This window comes from Natrix helvetica (genome assembly GCF_964273705.1).
Source record: "Natrix helvetica genome assembly, chromosome: 1".
Lineage (NCBI taxonomy): Eukaryota > Metazoa > Chordata > Lepidosauria > Squamata > Natricidae > Natrix > Natrix helvetica.
In genome coordinates this window covers 374,342,018-374,350,125 of record NC_138548.1, presented here as the reverse complement: position 1 = coordinate 374,350,125, position 8,108 = coordinate 374,342,018, and positions in this window count along the sequence as shown.

Sequence of the window (8,108 nt, the reverse complement as noted above, 5' to 3'; positions counted from 1 at the left end):
TTCTCTTATACGTTAATAAGGATACAGTGTTATGCAGAGGTGTACTTATAACAATTTTATAGACAAATGATACTATTTACAGTCGCGCGGGGCGCGCGAAATGTTTTCTTCTTCCTAGGGGGGGCATGACAGAAAATAATTGAGAAGCACTGCTTTACAGGTACATACTCAACCTCCCTCAGGTTCACTAAGAAACTTTCACCTCAGAGAAATTTACCTCAGGTTCATGAAGAAACTCTTACCTCAGAGAAATTTACCTCAGGTTCATGAAGAAACTTTTACCTTAAAATTTACTTCATGTTCACGAAGAAACTTTTACCTCAGAGAAGTTTACTGCAGTCACCACAGGGCACCTTTGGGCCCATATCCTGTCAGGGAATTGGGTAGCAAGTGTTCAAAAGAAGTCAGAGATGCTGACACAAACGTAGTTTTACATATATAAATATGTTTTATATCTATATTTACAGCAAACAAGATAGTCTGGCTAGCAGGAGTATCATGAGGTAAATGACAGAGCATACAGGGCATACAGTAGAAAAAGGCAGGGGAAAAAGGGAAACTCCCCCTCTACACCCACAGCAACCAATCACAGTGCAGATTGCCTTGTATAGAAGCCAGCACTCTCCAACCAATCAACTATGTCTGCGTGTTCTGGCTCACTGCACAACCCCCCTGCTTCAGCTACTAAATTTAAATATCTTAACGTTATGTTAGTATCATAGTTGTTAAATGAATCTGGCTTCCACACTGATTTTGCTTGTCAGGGGGACACAGAGATTGATCATATGACTGTGGGACATTGCTTTTACACATCATTACAGTCACAAGGAAATTTAGTGCCATGAGTATGCCTTTTGAGCATAGTGGGTGTTTATTCTCAGTAGCATCTTTATTAAGGTATGATGTTTCTTTATAGTATTTCTATGGTTTTTATCTTTAAAAAAAGATAAATGACAAAAAAACCAGTCTGGACTTTGAGCTATCTTTAATACTCTTTCAATCAATCAATCATAATAGAGCTGGAAGGGACCTTGGAGGTCTTCTAGTCCGTTTTGCGGTGGTTCGGCTCCTACCTCTCCGACCGGAAGCAATGTGTGTTGACAGGGGGGCAGAGATCGTCCCTGAGGCCACTCACTTGTGGGGTGCCACAGGGGTCGGTCCTCTCGCCTCTCCTGTTCAACGCATATGTGAAGCCGCTGGGTGAGATCATCCGTGGTTTTGGGGTTGAGTACCATCTTTACGCTGATGATACTCAGCTGTATATTTCAACCCCAAACCACCCCAACGAGGCTGTCGAAGTGATGTCCCGGTGTTTGGAAGCCGTCGGGGTCTGGATGGGGGACAACAGACTTAAACTCAACCCCTCCAAGACCGAGTGGCTGTGGTTACCGGCGCCTCGGTTCAGCCAGCTGACTCCATCGCTGGCCATAGGGGGCGAACAATTGTCCCCTGTGGAGCGGGCGCGCAATTTGGGCGTCCTCCTTGATGCCCGGCTGTCAATGGAGGACCATGTGGCAGCCGTGGCAAGGGGGGCGTTCCACCAGGTTCGCCTGGTGCGCCAATTGCGCCCCCTACTGGACCGGAGTGCCCTGCGCACGGTCACTCATGCGCTGGTGACGTCTCGCCTGGACTACTGCAATGCTCTCTACATGGGGCTTCCCTTGGGACGCGTCCGGAGACTGCAGCTAGTTCAGAACGCAGCCGCGCGGGTTATTATGGGAAGTACACGTTACTCCCACGTAACACCTCTCCTGCGCGAGCTGCACTGGCTACCTGTGGCCTTTCGGGTGCGTTTCAAGGTATTGATCATCATCTTTAAAGCGCTCCATGGCAGTGGACCTAGTTACCTGCAGGATCGCATCCTACCACACACGTCCCTGCGACCTATCCGCTCACACAGAGAGGGGCTCCTCCTGGTGCCGTCTGCTAGTCAATGCCAGCGGGCGACACCTAGGAGTAGATCCTTCTCTGTGATGGGCCCAACCCTCTGGAATGACCTCCCCCCTGACATTCGAACTACCACCGACCTCCGTTCCTTCCGGCAAAAGTTAAAGACTCACCTATTTCAATCAGCTGGCCTGGCACTTTCTTAGTTCTACCTCCCGGGGATTTATTCATTTTAATTGGGTTTGGGGTTTTAAAAAGTTTTTAATACACTATATACTATATTTAATATTTATTATTCTATGTACAGTCTTGCAACCTCCTCCACCTACGTATTTAATTATTTAACTGTTTTGTATGTATTTTATAACGTATTTTAGTGACTGTACACCGCCCCGAGTCCCTTTCGGGAGAGGGGGCGGTCTATAAATATGAATAATAAAATAAATAATAATAAATAAACCCCCTGCTCAAGCAGAAGCTGCACCCCAACTGAGCTGCCTTGTCCTGCCTACAGGTAAATCTCACTAGCCTCCCCCCCCCCTTGACTCCACCAGGCTCACAACCTTACCTTCCCCCGCCCCTTCCAGGATCCCCACAAGCCCCATTTTGGTTCCCAGGGGTCTTCAGGGAGGCCTGCTAGACGTAAAATAGGGTGTGGGGGGCAGTTTCAAGGGAGGAAGAAATCCTCATGATTGGGGATCCCCAAGTGCATGGAGCAGAAAGGTCTTCAAACTTGGGAACTTTAAGACTTGTGGACTTCAACTCCCAGAAATCAGCTCTGCTGGCTGGAGAATTCTGAGAGTTGAAGTCCACAAGTCTTAAAGTTCCCAAGGTTGAAGACCTCTGGCATGGAGTTTGAGTTGAGAGCTTATTGAAAGCGTGGCTAGCTATCCTTAGGCTCAGGCTAAGCTAATCAATAGTGGAGCTCTAAGAATGCCAGATGATCAATATGTTCTCTGTTTCAAAACATCTGGCTTTTCTACCTCCTACCAAAGACCACCTGGAGTTCTTCACAGGGAGGGAGGGAGGGAGGGAGAAAATCAAAAGGGGAGGGAGAGAGAAAATCAAAAGGGGAGGGAGGGGAAAAGAGGGAATGGAAGCAAGCAAGCGAGGGAGGGAGGGAGGGAGGGAAGGGGGAAAGAAAGAGGGAACTGGGAGAGAGAGGGAAGGGGAAAAAAGAAAGGAAGAAAGAAAGAGGGAGGGCAGGGAGAAAGAGGGAAAGGAAGGGAAAGTGAATGAGATATATATGGATGGGTAGAGAGAGAAAGAGAAAAAGGAGAGGAAGGAAGGACCATAAACCTGGTACTAGACGCAGCTTCAGAGGATGCTTTCAAACAGCACAGCAATCCAGGGCTGGAAGGGACCTAAGAGGTCATCTAGTCCAACCCCCTCCTCCAGCAGGAGACCTTATATCATCTTGGTTATTTCGGTGCCTCTAACACAGAGGAGAAATTCCCAGACATCCCCAGGCATTGCCAACCTCTCCCCCCCCACCCGTTAAAAAAAAAATCTAGAGCAAAAACTTCATGCAGTATTAAAAAGAATAGAAAAGGGGCCTGCTGTGTATTGTTTAACGGACGGCTAAATTGGCCACGCCCACCCAGTCACATGACCTCCAAGCCTCCTCGCCCCCACCCAGTCGCACGACTTGCCAAGCTATGCAGAACATTTTTGAAACTCACCATGGAGCTGGATGACAGGGGCTGGCTCATTGCCCGGGCAGGAGCGGGGAAAAGACACGGAGAAGGAGAGCAGGGCAAAAGTCTTTCATTTATACTCCCTGTTCTCGCAGAAATACAAAAGTGTTTTTTTAAAAAACAGGCTCGCTGAATCGCGAGAGAAGGAAGATTTTGCCTCCTGGGAAAGGAGTTTGGGACTGGGGGGGGGGAGAGAAAGACCCAGCCCAGGACATGAGACACCCCCCCTTTCTGTAAATCTTCCCAGAAACTCACCGCAAAAGGCTCCAACCCCAAGAGCAGGAGGGGCGCCCGGTGCACCACCATCGCCCTCCAACCAGGCGCCCCGGTGCACTTCCAACCAAAGACCCCTGCCTTCCGCTAAGGACAAGTCGCTTAGGCGTTGCTGCCCCCGTTCGGGTCCCGTCCGAAAAAACCTCCCGATTCTGCTAAAACTTCTTTGCCCCGTTTGAGCCCGCGAAGAAGTGAGAAAACAGCGCTGCTCCCTTGCAGTCTTCCGGGGTTCCTGGAGGGAGCGGTCCGAAGGGAGACGTTGCTCCCCCCCGGGCAACGGTAGCGCTCAAGCGTCCCGGTTTCCCCGGTTATGTGAATGCAGTCACCTCCTCGCTAATTCTTCTTCTGAGGCTCTCCGATCGACCTCCGCCCCGTACGGCTTTGGGGGACCTTTAGGCAGAAGGTGGGGAGTCGATGAGCTGAAGGGGATGGCCGCGTGCTTGGGCAACGCCAGGCTCCGAATTCCCCCCTCCCCTTTCCGGCTTCTCAGTCCACCGCGGCGCTTAGGAGCATTTGATACCAGTAACTTGGTTCCCCCTTGGCAACGCCCGGTTTCCATCCTGGCCCCGCCCTTTCGGCCTCTATCCTCGCCCCCCCCCCCCCAGGTCCGCTGTAGTTATAAAGGCTGCGATCCGGGAGGGAAAGAGCCCAAAGCGCGCTGCACGGTATTCCAAAGAGAAAGTTTAATTTGTTCTTCTCTGGGTCTCTTTTGAGGAAGAAGTAAAAGTCAAAAGAGAAGGGTTGCTGTTCACCTTGTTTCATTCTTCTCTCCATCCCCCAAAAGGGCAAAGGCTGGGACTCCAATCAGCTGCCTCCAGACCATAAAACTCTGGAGAGGAGTCTCCATATTTTCTACTCAGGTGTAAAACTCCAAGCATAGGGGTTTTAGGGATCATCTCTACAAGGAGCTGTGTGAATCCAGAGGTTCCCCTCCTCAGATGTGCCCAGCTGTTTCCAGGGTCAGCCAAGAATTGCTTGAGAACTTCTTTCAGGGTTAATCTCCTGGAACTGGAATCCTCCCAAATAAAGCAGACAGCTGGTCTCCTCTTTGAGATAGCATCGAGGAAGGAGCTGGAGCTGCAGACCCTCCTAATCCTATCCTTCACACTCTTCCTCTTTCAGGCTCCTCCAGGCACTCCCTCTGTGCTATTCCTACCTGAAGGTGTCAGAGTCCAGCCAAGGGCTGCCCCATTTCCTCTCCATGCTCCATCTGGACGTCCAGCCCATTGCTTGATAAGACAACCACACCAGCAAGATAGAGGCTCTGGTGCCCTGGATGGAGGCAGAGGAGGCAACAATCCTTGTCCCCCCCCCCCCCCGGGTCCTCCCCTGGGTTGTTCAGGGTTGACCTGGAGTGACTACCAAACCTCAACCACCAGACTGGAAGGGAGCAGAAGCATTCAAGCCTCAATTGTCCACTTAGGCTGTCCTAAGGGATGGAAAGGGACTTTGGATGCCCTGCTTATGGAAGGATACTACAGGGGAGGGGAAAGGAGGAGGTAGAGGCCGAGGGTGGGACTTCCCCAACCCCATGGAAGAAGCCCCTCATTTGATGCCCCCTTCCCACTGTAACTTTCACAAAGCTGCTAATGGCTTTTCTCAGCTCTTATGATCAACATCTCTCCATCCGTTGCTTTTTCTTCATTCTTTAGGAGCCTCTCTTGGTGGTTTCAGGCTCTGAGGTTGGTGCAACACCAACAGATGTGAAATTGTGCAGGTGTGTAAGGCAGGGAAAAAGAAGGACAACGTCCCAGCGAGTGCATGAAGGAAAGGACATGAAGATGACACACACACCGCATCCCTGCCCATTCCTGGGAAAGTAAATCAACCAAAGGGAGGGAGTTTGTGATACCTTTCCATTCTTTGGGGCTATTTGAAACTCCAAGCACAGGGATTTCTTGGGGGGCAGTAGGCAGAGAGATGCTTTGTAGATGGTGGCAAAATCTCAGGGCAGCACCAAGGGGAACTTTCTCTTGGAGGTCCTGGAGACTCTCTTCCAGAAAGGAAGAAAGCAGCCAATCCCCTGGCTGAACCATTGAGATCCCATCTCCGCATCACTGTCTGGGGGGAGGCAGGATGGTGGTGGGATGGGGTAATGCCTTGATGGCAAGCCGATGGCACGCATGCCACAGGTGGCACACGGAACCATATTGGGTGGCATGCCATGTCACTGCGTTAATTGTTTGCTAGCTGTGCTGAGATATACTGCTCAGGTCATAGGCCTTATCAGCAATGATTTACTGTGCATGCTTCTTAACACGTTTCTTAATACATCACACATTCCAGAGACTTCTTCCCTTTTGATCTTCTGTTCGTCTGCCAAGAAGGTGGGCGACAATTGCTCTTGCCAAAATGTAACAATTAGATAGATTAGTTTTTCTTATTTTCATATTAAATTTTGTTTTCATTAGAACATGTTATCGGGTCTTATTTTCGCTTTTTCTGAAGATATACTTTTTAGGAAAGCCGACGGTCTACACCTCATTAGCTCAGGGTGAAATTTCCCCTGACATGCCAGCTGTCAGCTCGGGCACACATGTGCGCGCCAGCCAACTGATTTTTCACATTTTTAGAGGGCCGGGGAGGCTGTTTTTGCCCTCCCCCGTGTCATAAGAAATTTCTAATAGGAAACAAAGGCAACAACACAAGCAATAATTCTTACTTTAAGATCAGAGGTTTATTGTTTCTATTAATTTGGAACATTAGAAACGAATCGATATAAAAGATATAATAGCAATAATATACTGCATTAACATATCAATGCAGAGGGCCAATGAGATATAGCAAGTCCTACAAGAACTGCTATAAATCAAAGAGCCCCAAGCCGATCTTGAATCCTATCCTTTATCTTGTTCCTCTAACCACATACATGCTTCACAACCTCACTAACTGTCACTTTTTGTGGACACCTGTGAACATTTCAATTCCTCATTTCCAACAGTTTCCTTCTTCCTGTTTTAAACGAATCTATACACGTGCATATTTTGCAAAAAACATATTTCACAGTTAGCAACGGTTCAGCAGGCGTACAAATATTTCTGGTAAATTTTGAAATCATGCGAGCTGAAAACTTTGGTTCATATCTCTTTCTTCTGGGGCCTTCTATTATCCATAGGACTTATTGAATCTAACGGATCAGCAGCCTATATTTCTTGGTTTTCACACCAGGCTTCAGGAAGGCCTCCGGATGTTGGGGAGGACGAAAAACGGCCCCAATGGGCCAACCAGAAGTTTATTCCTGAACTTCTGGTTGGGTTGGGGCCGTTTTTTGCCCTCCTGAGCCTCCTGAGGCTTTTCTGAAGCCCGGGGAGGGCAAAAACAGGAGGCTCTTCAGAAGCCGGAAATGAATTGTTTCTGAACTTCCGGTTGGCACGTTGGGGCCATTATTTGCCCTGTCCAGCCTCTGGAGTGCAGATGGCACAACACCAGGGCTGGGGGGGCTGCTGTTGATCCCATTCCAGCTGCAAGGTTGTGGGCTGACCCGCATTTCGCTGTGTGGAAGGGGGAAGTATCTCCACTCCAGGGCACTATGGAGTCTTGACTCAGGAAGGTGAGCGTTGGCTGGGCCAGAGTTCACCTGAGGGGCTTGATGCTAAGACAAAGGGTCACCCCACTCACATTAAGCTGTCTGAATTGATCTGGAAGGCCGGACAGCAACCGACTGCGTGATGGTGGTGGGAATCCCCAATCTTCAGAGCATCGGATTGGTGTCTGCTTCTGCAGCCTCCATTCGTGGGCTGAGGCTGATCTTGCACCCATCTGTGGCTCCAACAGCATATCCTTAGGGGAGGTGACTCTTGTGGCTTTGCTTTGTAGGGTCAGGTCCAGCTGTGAGATTCACCCAGGAGCTGGCTCTTTGCACTGGGCTCCCAGCTGGCGGTCCTTCTCTGCTGTCTCCACATCTGCCACCACGGCTTGGGAAGGAGAGTAGATGGTCTCGACTTAGATCGCCGAGCCGTCATCTACGGCTCCTTCTGTGGACTTCTTCTCTTCCTCCATCTTTCCTGATTCTCTGCATCACCTGGGTTCAGGTCGATGCTGGGGCTCAGGACCCTGGACAGCACCCCAAGAGTTCAGGGTTATCTCCCTCTCCAAGCCCCAGGTTTTATCTAAAATCAGAAATGAGGAGGTGATAAGCTGCCTGGGAAAGCCAAGGGAAATCCTCAAAACAATTAAAAAGCGAAAGTTACAATATTTTGGACATATGATGCGACACCCAGAAAAATACATCATCCTTCACTTAATCCTCCA